This window comes from Halichoerus grypus, chromosome 8 (genome assembly GCF_964656455.1).
Source record: "Halichoerus grypus chromosome 8, mHalGry1.hap1.1, whole genome shotgun sequence".
Classification (NCBI taxonomy): Eukaryota; Metazoa; Chordata; class Mammalia; order Carnivora; family Phocidae; genus Halichoerus; species Halichoerus grypus.
This window is the reverse complement of record NC_135719.1, coordinates 122311663-122325322: the sequence shown is the minus strand read 5'-3', so window position 1 is coordinate 122325322 and position 13660 is coordinate 122311663. Positions and strand designations below refer to the sequence as shown.

At 45.1% G+C, this 13660-nt stretch overlaps 1 long non-coding RNA gene across 4 annotated transcripts in view; it reads right to left on the bottom strand.

Annotated features, from left to right (window-relative positions):
- Window positions 1-668: 668 nt before the first annotated feature.
- The window catches only part of LOC118538792 (uncharacterized), a 74444-nt gene continuing 61452 nt past the window's right edge, over window positions 669-13660 (bottom strand). For 2 of the 4 annotated variants that reach the window (XR_013440767.1, XR_004918812.2), the window contains 2 exons: window positions 10026-10109; window positions 669-870 (listed from right to left, as the gene is read on the bottom strand). This is a non-coding gene — a long non-coding RNA (uncharacterized LOC118538792). The remainder of the gene's footprint in view (window positions 871-10025; window positions 10110-13660) is intronic. The other 2 variants (XR_004918827.2, XR_004918850.2) reach the window with 2 other exon arrangements.

Genomic DNA, 13660 nt, shown 5'->3' with positions numbered 1-13660 from the left:
CTTTCATCTTGCTTCCTACTTATCACCATCAAATATTTATTCAGTATATTGATTGTTATTAAGTTAAAATAGATTGCCTGGGCATATTGCCATTTGGCCAGAGGAAGAGCATAGCATTAAGTGATCGTCTTCCTATCTCTTGCTACTTCAGTGTCCATGAGATGGTCACGGTGTTCAACCTTTCCTTTTCTTTCTATTTCCTCCCTTTGAATTTGGTATTAAATGGACAATGCAGATATTGTGAAATTGTGTAAGTTCCTCTAGAACTCTCATACTTCTGAGGAATGACCCGAATTAGTAATTCAGGGTTGAGAAATAGTAGCAGCTGCACAGTTACCCATATGATAAGTAGATCCTAAGGACCTCCTTTATGGTTTTTATCTGGTTTTGTTTTGGGGGGTGGGGAGAGGGAGGGGTGACTCACACTGTTGAAAATCAGATGCGAGCTTTGACCTTGTACCTCAAAAGGTGCCCAAATGCACCACAAAACATCATGAGAGTTCCAGGCCACTTGTCAACATGCATGGATCTCCCATTGGGTCCAAGGACCAGACAGAGAATACCTGGCTTCATTATATTGTATAATGCTGGGAATAGAAATATGTAAACAAATGGTCCCTGCTTTCAAAGAGCTTTCATCCCAGTGAAGAACAAAATAGACAAAAATATTTTTATTGCAATAAGATAATGTTTTAATTGAGCTATGTACAGATAAAAACCTTTTGGTAAACAACACCATTATTTTTGTATGCTTATACATTTTTGGAAACAAAATGCCTTAGAGCTCTTTATAAACCATATTATCCAGATGGAAGAACAGGGAGAAAAGAGAGATCCTGCCAAATATGACTCAGCAAGTCAGTGACATACCTGGAAATAGAAAGGAGAAATGAAACAAATTTTCAGCAATCTACCTTGAAAGAAGCAATCTATTAGCTCAGCACAGCAGTGGGGAGAGAGGTAGCTCTGACACTGTAGGAGGAAGAAGCCAGTGAGTCAGCTCAATGGGGAGACTAGGTTTGAAGAAAGTCCTCCTATGTGGAACAGTGCACAACTCTGACTCCCTGCCTTAGTCACTTCCTCCCTGGTGGCTGGAGAGACCCCACCAAGCTTTATGCAGATGTCCATCCTGCCACTGTGTTTTCTTTAATCTATGACACAGATCCTGTCACTTCTGACTTCTTAGAACAGCTCTTGCTTCCGGCAGGTAGACCAGCTGGCTGGAGGGTGAAGGTAAAGAGTTTCCAGCCTGTGAATTCTGTCCTACAGACTTTCGGGGGAAACTTGTCTTGCTGGCTTGAAAAGCCCCAAGAGCCTCCTGGGGAGAAACTCTCTGTTTGAAATGATGTGTTTCTGTCCCCAGAACCTACCTAGTCTGGGGCCTGGCTCATGTGTGGGTGCTTAATAAAGATGTGCTGTGAAATTGAGTCAATTTTTCATGACATATAAGGTCAGAAAATCATGTCATCATAATTATTAGAATGTGCTAGAGTGGTATGCTTTGCATTCTCTACTAAATTGTGGTTGCCTAAAAGGCAAATATGACATTCATTCATTTCTGTATCCTTAATATCTGACATATGACCTGAAGCACAGTAGATGCCTAATAAATTAATAAGCGAGTGAATGTTGAATTGTGGAGAGTCTCTAAGATGTTAGCTCTTGACATAAAAAAAAGGGAAGGGGGTAGCTGCATAGCGAAAGGATCCAAACAAAATTGTTAAGGACATTTTTATTAGACTACTGCTTATTTTTAAAAATCTAAGCAATAACTGGAAGCATAAAAAATAATCACTTCACCCAAATTGCCTGAATCCAAAAGTAACCATGATTAAAATTTGGTTGATATGAATCCAGACATCTCTTAATACATAGGTTAACAGATTATATTTTTAAATATTAAACCGATCTATTCTAATTTCCTTCTGAATTGTTTCCCCAGCAGCGTTCCATGAGCAAGGTTGAGTTGTTGAGTTACAAGGAATATTGTTCTGGGAAAAAAACAGGGACTGCCTGCAACAGGAGTGTTAGTCACAGCTGACTTCCTTGACCTTTTGATATCAAACAATATTCATGAAAACCAGACATCAAGAAAGAAAAGGATTTTGGGGGCACCCAGTCGGTCAAGCATCCAGACTTGATTTCGGCTCAGATCATGATCTCAGGGTTATGAGATCAAGCCCTGCATCAGGCTCTGCACTCAGTGGGGAGTCTGCTTGAGATTCTCTCCTTCTATGCCTCCTCCCACACACTTTCTCTCTCTCTCTCTAAAAAATAAATAAGTAAATCTTAAAAAAATGAAAGAAAGAAAAGGATTTTTAAGCTATGTTATCTACCCTTTTAACATCAGTACTAGATCATAGAGCTCCTTTCCTGGCATACAGGGGACTTCTCTCCTGCATGTGATGGTCATGCCCTGAGTTTGGCTATTCTTGAAAGAACACATCAGAAGATAGATGTGCTGCACATGAAATGGAAACCCCCAAACCTGCCCAATTCTGGCTCCTGGAATTATAATAGGAAAAGAAGGGTCAGACAGGATCCAGAAGGTCAGACATAAGGTTCTGGCTTTCGGCCTGCCTCAGAACCAGACTTGTGTGCACAGAGGGAGCCTTAGAACATCCAGATAGCTGAGGGGAGGCCAAGAACTTGAGGGCTTCCCCACCCCATCCTACAAGGAGGTTGTCAGTCTCTAGAGTAGCCCTGCATGCCGCCTCCAACAGGGCACAGGGCAATAGCGCAGGAGCAATTGATGTGTCCCAGGTAGATGGTTAAACCTGAGCCAGTGTTCCTTATTCCCCATGGCTTTGTGTGGTCTACAAGGGGCCCAGAAGTTCCTGCATGTCTGAGAATAAGAATGTAGAGAGGCTGATAGGATCAGTAGACAGGCAGAAACCTGACTCTGTGGGACATTAAGACCAGACCATGAACGCTAGTGCTGTGTGCCTCAGAAGCCACTGGTCCAGGAAAGAGTTTACAACAGCCAGCTTAAAGCAGAGATCAATGGTGACTGGGGGCTTGAGTATGGATTTGAGAAGTTTGTCTTCCCTTCCCTGCTGATGCCACCATGAGCTCATATAATCCATCTTACTCCAATAAGACAGACTCTACCTTGGAGAGGAGCAGGGAGGAGAGGAAATCTGAGAGACAGAATTGATCTCAATGAACTCCTTGAACCACTTAACCAAGTTTACCAGATTGGAATAAAATTTAAGTCTCTCCTCATATGGCACCCACCACAATGATCATTACCGCATAGCTGAGGGAGTTTATAACCAGTATTAGAGCACTTATTTTTCATAAGGTGGTGTCTTTTCTTTGTACATATGAGTATAATAAATTTGTAGCTCAGTTACGTAGATACACAGATAAAAACAGAGTGATGAATATGAAGGATCTCCATCACAATATGACCATATTGTATGTATCTATTAGGATTCGGTTTTACATAACAGAAACACTCTTGCAGTTCAAGCAGACAGGGAGATGGGTGCAAGTACAATTATGGAGGAGCCTGGGGAGCAGGCTTCAGGCTTGGGCTTCTAGGACGATTTCCAGAAGGTCACTTCAGAACTGGTGTATCAGTCAGTGTCTACTTCTGCTACAATCCTTAGGCTGGAGAACCAGGAAGGGAATGTCTCAGATTCAGGATCCAGGATTAAACCACATATGGCTGGCTGGAAGATGACCCTCCAAAGCTCAGTCCCTGGCACCTGTGCATATCACCTTCTGTGGAAACGGGGTCTCTGCCGATGGGATTGAGGATCTTGAAATAGAAGTATCCTGGATTATCAGGGTGAGCCCTAAGGGCATTTACATGGATCTTTGTGAGAGGGAGGCAGAGGGAGATGCACACCGACAGAAGAGAAGGCATGAAAGGCATTGCAGGCGAACGTACCACAGGCTGGGTCTCTCTGCTGGAGCAGAACACACTCCGGTTCCACGCAGCAACCTAAGAAGGGGCCCAGATCGGTTTGAAAACAGCTCTGCCATTCCCACTATCTTCTCCTTTCTGAGATGAATATTCCTGGATCATTGCTACACCTTTTGCAATCTTGATTGGATTTCTCTTTATCACCATCCATCTTCAAATGTGATTCCCAGCACAGCACATGGCAGACAAGACAATGAGCACTGCAGGTCCCAGCAGGCCTGGCCCTTCCTTTGTTTTGGACACTCTAGTCTATGAATATGGCTCAAGTTCATGAGCTACATTTCACCATTTACTGGTGATGAGTTTGTCTTTAATTAAAACCTCTAAGATTTTGGGGCACCTGGGTGGCTCAGTCGGTTGAGCATCCAACTCTTGATTTCGGCTCAGGTCATGATCTCAGGGTCTGAGCCCTGAGTCAGACTCCAAGCTCAGCGGGAAGTCTGCTTGAGATTCTCTCTGTCTCCTTCTCCCTCTGCCTCTGTCCCTCCCCCCACTTGTGCGTGTACACGCTCTCTAAGTAAATAAATCTTTAAAAAAAACCTCCGAGATTTTTTCATATGCACTGCTATTAAGCCATCTCTCTCCTGCCTTGTATTTATGTAGCTTCTTTTTTGCAGTTGTTTTTTGCTGGTTTGTTTTTTAGACCTTCAGTTATTTGTTGTTTACATTCATTATTTTAAATTTGGTTTATCTTTTTGAGCTGTCAATCTTTTTGGATAATAATTTTATTATCTGACTCATTAACTCTCCCAGAATGTCACAAGAGTGTCACCAGTGTCTTCATCTGGAGTCCCTTAGGCAGAGGTTTAAGTCCTCGCTTCACATTTACTAGTTATGAGATGTTGAACAAGCTAATTGTCCATTTCGAGCCTCTGATAAAAATGGTACCTACCTTTAGGATTGAATATAAAGTGCTTAGCACTGTGTCTCACATATATTAGGCACCTAATGAACAGTAATTATTGTTAGAATTATTGATTAAAATGCCACAGAAGGAGCTGACTGAAGAGAGCTCCTTGGCAGGCCATTGGAAAGTCCCCAGGACTTGAATTAGCTATTTTTTTAAAAAAAAGATTTTATTTATTTATTTATTTGAGAGAGAGAGAGAGAGAACAGAGGGAGAAGCAGACCCTGCTGAGCAGGGAGCCCGATGCAGGGCTCAGTCCCAGGACCCTAAGATCATGACCTGAGCCGAAGGCAGACGCTTAACCGACTGAGCCACCCAGGCGCCCCTTGAATTAACCATTTAACCAACAACCTTACGGACTGGTCTTAGTGTTGCATCTGCCTAATGGCCCCATTGTAGCAACTTCATTTTGTTTGTGCAGTTCTAATGAGAGATGTTGTCAAATATGTTGCTCAAATCCAGATGAACTGTTACAACATTCCACTGATAGCCTATGGAAAAGAAAATGAGGTTGGTCTGGCCTTGCCTTCTCTTGGGGAAGCCTTGCTTGCTGGCCTCCCTTGTTTGCTGCTTCCCTTTGTAGGAGCTAATGAATGATTTATTCAGCAAATGTCAACTTTACTGGTCGAGAGAGGTAGGATTCAACAGAGTGCCTCAGGACATGTCCCCTTTCCAGGGGAAGAGCAGAAGTCTTCTAGCCTTCTACCCCTATGACACCCAGAGTATGTCCACTTAGACCAGTTTTCTATATCTGAGTTCCATAGATTCTGACTGCATTTTTGAAAAGGGCATCAGGAAGGATCTAAGAGCCAACATTTGGAAACAACTGGTTTCAGCTATTTTTGGGATCTCACTTTTTATCCTTTGCTCCCCTTCAGTTTAAGAACAACATCCCAATTCTTTATGGTCTGCCAAAGATCACCAAGAATAGGACAGCAAGTGTATCTGCAACAAGTTATTTCTGACCTCTATGATGTAACTTACTCTGGCTGAAAGACTCCAACCCACCTGAGATGTACGAGCTCTCGACCCCAGCATCCACTGGCGCTCACTGGCCCCTGTAGCATCCCTTTCAGGATGAGGAGCTTCCAGAGCCGGTCCTCGTTAGTATAGTGGTGAGTATCCCCGCCTGTCAGGATGAGGAGCTTCCTCTCTGCGGGGGAGGCAAGAGGCCTGCAGGACCCAATAGCTCTGTTTTCTGTCATCGGTTATCATCTTGCCCTGAGCAAAGGGATGGTGTCTTCCTTGTTCTCCTTCCTCCTATTACTAAAAAAGCCCTTGCTACTGTTCTTAGCATGTTACACAGGACCCAGCTGTTCTGGTTTTTAGAACCATTGTGGCTTTTACAAGTGGGGAATGACTCTCAGACTCTCTCTCATTTCCATTCTTGCTCTTTTCTTTTGTTACTAAACCAGGTATAGGTGCTGCTTTTTCTTTTTTTAAAAGATTTTCTTTATTCATTTGAGATGGAGAGATACAGAGAGAGAGCATGAGCAGGGGGAGGGGCAGAGGGAGAGGGAGAGGGAGAAGCAGGCTCCCCGCTGAGCCAGGAGCCCGATGTGGGGCTTGATCCCAGGACCCTGGGATCATGACCTGAGCTGAAGGCAGACACTTATCCATCTGAGCCCCCAAGTACCCCGGTGCTGCTCTTTCTGATCCTGTTTGGGTTATAAAGACTTTCTTCTCCCCCCTTGTGTGTGTGCTTTTGGTTTTGTTGTTGTTATTGTTGTTCTTATACTAAGTTTCTCATAGTGCTCTCTGTCTAATCACATCTAATTCTTTGGCTGTCCCCCCAGGCTTCCTCACTAGTCTCCTTCATTCATTTAGAAAAAAATGTATCAAGGTTCCCCTCTGTGCCAGACTCTGGGCTCAGCACTGGGGATATTACACGTGGTTCCCATTCTTAAGAAGCTGGGGGATATGGGCCAATACAGTGTCATTGTCACACTTCCATTTTTTAAATATTTTGCCTATTGAATCACTTCCTGTTTAGAACCTGAGGTCGTAGGATAACTCGGGCAAGTAATGACCTCCGTCAGTTGTGAAAGAAGATGACTTTACACCGACTGAAGCCTGAGCAATGGGTTTATGTTAAAGACCAAAAGAGAAAGGGAACTAGGTTGTATTAAGTCCATGCTAAGCACTTGGTTGGGTGCTTTAACATACACTGTCTTATTCTTCACAAAAACCCAGGAAGGAGATATCATAATGCTCATTTTACAGGTGAGGAAATTCAACTTTAGTGAACTCTAAGGTTACAGAGCTATAAATCAAGATGTTGAGATTCACATCTCAGTTTGTGTTTCCACTGCAATTTTTTGAGAGATTTTATTTATTCGACAGAGAAAGAGAGTGAGAGAGAGCACAAGCAGGAGGAGTGGCAGGCAGAGGAGAGGGAGAAGCAGGCTCCCCACTGAGCAGGGACCCCAATGTGGGACTCGATCCCAGGACCCCAGGATTATGACCTGAGCTGAAGGCAGATGCTTATCCAACTGAGCCACCCAGGTGCCCCTCCACTGCATTTTGTTGTGAAATTCAGCCTCCTTTGAAATGGGGCCTTTAACCTTCCATGTCTCTCCTATACTCAGTCTATATTTCTCATCCCTTTATTCACTCAGCCTGGTGCATATCTTACTTCTTCCAGCAGCCTTCATTAACTACCCCAGAATGTTCTTTATTTCCATGCAATCCCTCTTTTGGGCTCTTCATTATATTGTACTAGTTGACTTTTGCCTTAATAGCTGTCATGGGCTTATTTCCTATTTGTGTACTGGGCTTTCCTAACGGGGTTGCTAATGACTCTCACCTCAGTGACTAGCACAAGGTGTTCAAGTGTGGATTGTAATCTCCTTCACACTCAGTCTTCGTCCTTTCCCTCCTCATCTCCTTCACCGGACCTTTGTTCTATGTCCTTTTCCTCCCATTTATTTATGGATCTATAAATCTATGCTCACCGGGAGGTTTAACTTCTAGATCTCTACCCCAAGTACACAGCAAGATGGCTTTAACAGTTGTCTTTGTAGGCTCTGCACCTAGTAGGGCAGTAGAGCCATACTGTCTGCACATAGTAGGGGTTTTAACCCACCAGCTACGAGAAGTAACAGAGGCCAGAGCACTCATTTCCTTCCTTCAATGTGGTCTTTCTGGAATGCGGCCCAATGTCACTCAGTTCCCTTGGCTCTAGTTCATGATGCCCTCCAAGGCCACGGCTGGTGCCTTGATGGGCCCTGAGCCCCACTCTCTGCTCTGTGAGCAGCCCTTCCATTTATTAACACCCAGAGCTTTCGCTTTATTTGTGAGACATATGGCCTTTTCCTTGGGAATCTGTAAGCTTCCCCCACCCTTTTGTCTTCATTCACATTTTCCAGACCTTGTCCAAGGAGGAAGGCTGTGGTTTTCACTGCCATCCTTGAAGGCAAATTCTTTTTTTTTTTTAAGATTTTATTTATTTATTTGACAGAGAGAGACACAGAGGGAACACAAGCAGGGGGAATGGGAGAGGGAGAAGCAGACTCCCCACTGAGCAGGGAGCCAGATGTGGGGCTCGATCCCAGGACCCTGGGATCATGACCTGAGCCGAAGGCAGACGCTTAACCATCTGAGCCACCCAGGCACCCCGAAGGCAAATTCTTTAGATGGTCAGACCACAGGTATCGAAGCCATCTGACAGAACGTGTGGAGTTTGCCAGTTTTTCCCCTCTTGTCTCCGCAAAGTGCACATATCCCAGCTGCAGTCTGTGAATCATTCATCTCTGACATGTTGTCTTAGCCCCTGATGTCCTTGTGTGGCGACACTGCCATTGTCCCCCAGTCAGGACTGAGCAAAGTGTCAGTGCAGGGCAAAGGGTGAGCGCTCACCCCCTCGCCGAGCTTCTTTGTCAGGCCCTGCACCTGCCAAAGGAGGCCCTTTCCCACCCACTGATTCATCCCCACACCGACAACCCACTGAGCAGGCATGTTGGCAGTTGTCGCCATCACTTTGTAAATAGAGACAGTTAAGGTTCCGGATAAGAAACTTGCTCCGGGACACATGAGTTGGTGACAAGAACCACACAAATGGCTTCTAGGATCCAGCCCCTGCCTGTGCTGACACTCTCTGTCCCCCCAAGTCTACCCTGGGAGCCTCACCCCTCGTCCTACCCAGCGCCCACATGACACCCTTAACCTGTGGGATCTGATGCTATCTCCAAGGTAGACAGTGTCAGAATTAAGTTAAATTGTGGGACACCCAGCTGGTGTCAGAAAACTGCTTGATGTGGGAAAATCACCCATCCATCTGGTGCTCGGTGTGGGTAGTAGAGGAGAAAACAGAATTTTTTCCTTATCCTAGCATTTAAAGAACTCCAGCCAAAGCTGTGAGTCAGGAGTCAGGCCGTACCAAGGATAAAGTACAGTAGCAACAGCCCGTGAGGCATCCAGCGCGAAGTGGGTTCAATTCTATCCTAACGATGAGATGGCATTTCTCGTGGAAATGTTAGGGGTCAGATGTGGTTCTGTCCCCGTCTTCTCCCTTTCTAATGGATGTGACCTCCCCCCCCCCCCAACAAGCCTGATCTATCACTTGGAAGTGTCAGGAATCCCAGAGAGTTACCCTCAACCTCTGGAATTATCCTCTACTTAGGACAGGAAAGAACAAAGGAAACTTTTTATTGGCTTTTCCTGAGCAAAGATGGGTTAATCCATTCACTTTCAAATTCCTTTTATTTATCGATGGAAATGATCTGAACATGTTCTTTAAACTAAAAGTAATTTCTTCTAAGGGAAAGAGGATAAGATAAACGGTGCCTCTGACCTTTGGTATTGAAATGCCTTTACATTTCCTCAGAGCGTGGCGAAGCACAGGAGGATTTTACAGTGTCTCCTCAGATCCCGCCTTTCCCTCATCTCAACAGCTGCTTCTAACTGCACATGGTAAGTGCTGGAACTGTGGCCCAGGGGACTATTTTCTCCACCAAAAAAGGTGGATTAGTGAAAAAGAGTGACCAATGCTGGAAGGATATTACCGGAGAGTACAAGTCAATGCATCACCTGGGGGCAATATTACTAAAAATAAGCAGCAATGTACCAGGGTCTTTCTGAGATTCTTCCACGAATCTTTCCAGGACCCAGTGATTGAAGAAATTGTTTTATATACATATATATATATATATATATATATATATATATATATATATACACACACACTTTTAAGCCAGGTGCTGTTCTCACTGGCAGGGACACCACAGTGATCAAGATAGACAAAGTCCTTTCTCTCTTGGAGCTCATCTTCTAGAGAGAAGAGACAACGATAAATAAATGAACCAATAAGTACAGATTCTCTGTCATGTGATGATAAGGGCTATGAAGAAATATAAGGTAGGGCAAGGGGGAGAGATACGGATGAGATGGGGGTTTGGTTGGTGTGGTATACTAAGAAATATACTTAGTCTTTGTCCCCAATTCCTGGCACAAAGCTCCTAAAACCCTTGGAATTTCTTGAGTGATATGAGTGTCTTTTGTTATTCATAGGGAACCACTCTGCACACACAGGAGTTGATGCTAAAAGAAGTGACTTAGAATGGGCCCTCTAGATCACCTCAGGATGGGGGCTGCTCACCAGAAAGACCAAGTGATGAGAAGGTTGGAATTTTCAGTTCCACCAACCAACCTCCGGGAAGGGGAAGTGAGGGGCTGCATATTAAACTCTGTAAAAACTCTTGAACAACAAGATTTGATGAGTTTAGGGCTTGGTGAATGCATTCACATGCCGGGGCTCCACAGGGATGGAAGTTTCCACGTACCCCAGTTCCACAGGGACGGAAGCTCCCCGACCTTGCCCTAAGTACCCCTTCATCTGGTTGTTCATCTGTATCCTTTCTAACATCCTTTTTTAATTTTTTTTTTTAAGATTTTATTTATTTATTTGAGAGAGAGGATGAGAGGAGAGAGAGAGCACATGAGAGGGGGGAGGGTCAGAGGGAGAAGCAGACTCCCCGCTGAGCAGGGAGCCCGATGCGGGACTCGATCCCGGGACTCCAGGATCATGACCTGAGCCGAAGGCAGTCGCTTAACCAACTGAGCCACCCAGGTGCCCATCTAACATCCTTTATAATAAATGTAAATGTAAGCAAATGTTTCTCTGGGTTCTGTGGCCACTCTAGCAAATTAATCAAACCTGTGAAGGGAGTTGTGGGAAGCTGCAATTTATAGCCACTTGGTCAGAAGCACAGGTGACAACTTGGATTGGGAATTGGCATCTGAAATGGGGGCAGTCTTGTGGGACTGAGCCCTTAACCTGTGGGGTCTGACACTATCCCCAGGTAGATAGTGTCAGAATTTAATTAAATTTGTAGGACACTCAGTCAGTGCCCGCTGAGAATTAGCAAACTGCTTGATAGTGTTGGGAAAAACACATCAGGTTTAGATAAGGTGGCTAATGAAAGCTTCTCTGATAAGGTCACATGTGAGCAGAGATCTGAAGAAACTGAGAGAGTGAACCTTGTGGTTTTCCTAGCAGAAGAAATAGCACATGCAAAGGTCCTGAGGCAGGACTGTGGTCAAGGAAGAGCAAGGAGGCCAGTATGGCTAGAGCAGGGTAAGAGAGTGGTGAGAGTAACAGAAGATAACAGATTTTGTAGCGCATAATAGGCCCTGGCGTGGACTTCGAAGTTTATTCTGAGAGAGTTGCAAAGCTGTGCAAAGTTTTGAATGGAGGAGTGATAAGAACTGACTTGCCTTTTAGAAGGACTCCTTTGGCTACTGCGTGCAGAAAGCTATCTCCAGAACCTAGCATTTCCCACCATAAGTAGTGAGAAAGCTGATGGCCCAGTGGGGAAGACAGGCCATGGGTAACTAGAAAGAGAAGTGCAGGATGATTTGGAAATCTGTTAACAGGAAGGTCTGATCTAGTCTGAGGATCCAACGGGAGGCTTCCTGGAGGAAGTGATTTTCAGCCGAGACTTAAGGGGTACGTAGGAGTACAGGAGATAAAGAAGGGAGGGGAAGACCTTTCCGGGGAAGGGGACTACACATATAAAGACCCCAGGCATGAAACTGCTGGACTCACTGGGGGAACTGCGAGAAGACCGGTAAGGCTGAAGCACAGTAAGCCAGGGACCAGAGTGGTGGGCTAACACTGGAGAAGGGAGAGGACATCCTACAGGGCTGGGTCCAGAGAGTGGTGAGGACTGGTCATAATCTTAAAGCTACAGGGAGCCAATGAAGGATTTTCCTTAAAGGAGCAACGCGGTCAGATTTGCACTGTCACAGAATGACTCTGGGCAGAGTATGAAGGATACCCTTACTCAGAAGGGCAGGAGTGGATGAAGGAGAATCAGTTAGGACATCACGTGGTGGTCTGGGCAAGAGATGATAAAGACTTGGACCCGGCAGGGGCAGAGAGGATGGAATAGATGGGTTTGAAGGCTATTTAGGAGGTAGAAGAGAGCAGACTTGGTCAATGTTTGGAAGTGGGCAGAAGGGGACCACCCAGTAGTTCTCCATGACTTGCCCTTGGGCACCTGGATAGATGGAGGTGCCATTCCTGAGAGAGGGAGCCAGGGGGAGAAACCATGAGATCTGGAATTCTAGGGCCATGGCCAACACTGGTGTTGCCTCTGTGCGGGGCCAGTGGTGCTCTGTAGGCAGAGTGTGCTGGAGCCAACTGATGCCTGCGAGCCAGGTGCTCAGCAGTTGGTAGCTTGGAATTTACTATGGGGAACAAGTTATACAATGAGGGCAAACTTTCCTTCCAGAGAGCTTTCCTTCCAGAGAGCCAGTCTGCAGCACGCTACTGACTGCAAGGAAAATTTGGCCCTGGTTTCAGGCCCTCCAATGACCGACTCATTGGTCCTTCAGTCATTTGGGAATACAGGTCACCTATCATTCTCCCATTTTGTTACAAAATGCTGACCTTGCTACTTGGATTTAAGGCCTGGGTACCTTCCCATGAATAGTCTATGTTCTCCAGGCTCTTGCCAGAGTTGAAAATGGAAGAAGCTGTGGGGTATTAGAAAGAACCCCGGATTTAAGTGGACTGGGGCGGCTCTGTCACCTACCAGCTGGGTGACTCTGGTATGGTTTCTAAATGTCTCTGGGCCACCATCTTCTCAGTAGATAATAATATCCAGGTCCCCAAAATAAATGAGGTATTTGAAGAGACAAGGTACATGTAGGGTCAGACCTATTAGTAGCTTCTCAATAAATTGTGGTTTAAAAACAAAGTAAAGTGAACTGCTAACCAACTGATATTTGAGGAAAATAGTCAGAAGGCAACTTTGCATCCATTTCTCTAGGTTCTGGAGTTAGGTTCACCACCTAGTGGCTGTGGGCAAGTCACCTAAACTCTAGGCTCTAATCTCCTTACCTGTTAAGTGTGGGAAGCCATGGTGCCTAACTCACTGGGTGGTGGTGAGGACTAAGCGAAATGATACAGGCAGAGAGCATGCCTGGCGTGGGGTAACTACTCTATACAAGTAAGATTTCATGATTTTCTTCTCTCCTTACATCTGGTTCATCACAGACACCCAGATATCATTAATTCAGGGAAATCTCCCCTCCCCAACACCTGTGAGATATACACCTGTGTTTGAAGTAATAGAGCCTTGGGTTTTGTAAGCTCTGGTGAAAGGAGAAGCTGAAGCTGAAGGAGAGTTGGGTGGCCATCACAAACATGCCCCCTCCACCCCTGCAACAAAGACCCCAGGACCAGCTCAGCTTCTTTCTCCTGATGCCTTGAGGTACTCCTAGGATACCAGTCAGGGCTGCTTTTCAGTTTTATGATTTTCTGAGCTTCTTGTCTAAACACTTTGCCTCTTCTTGATCTTTTATGTAATACAAAG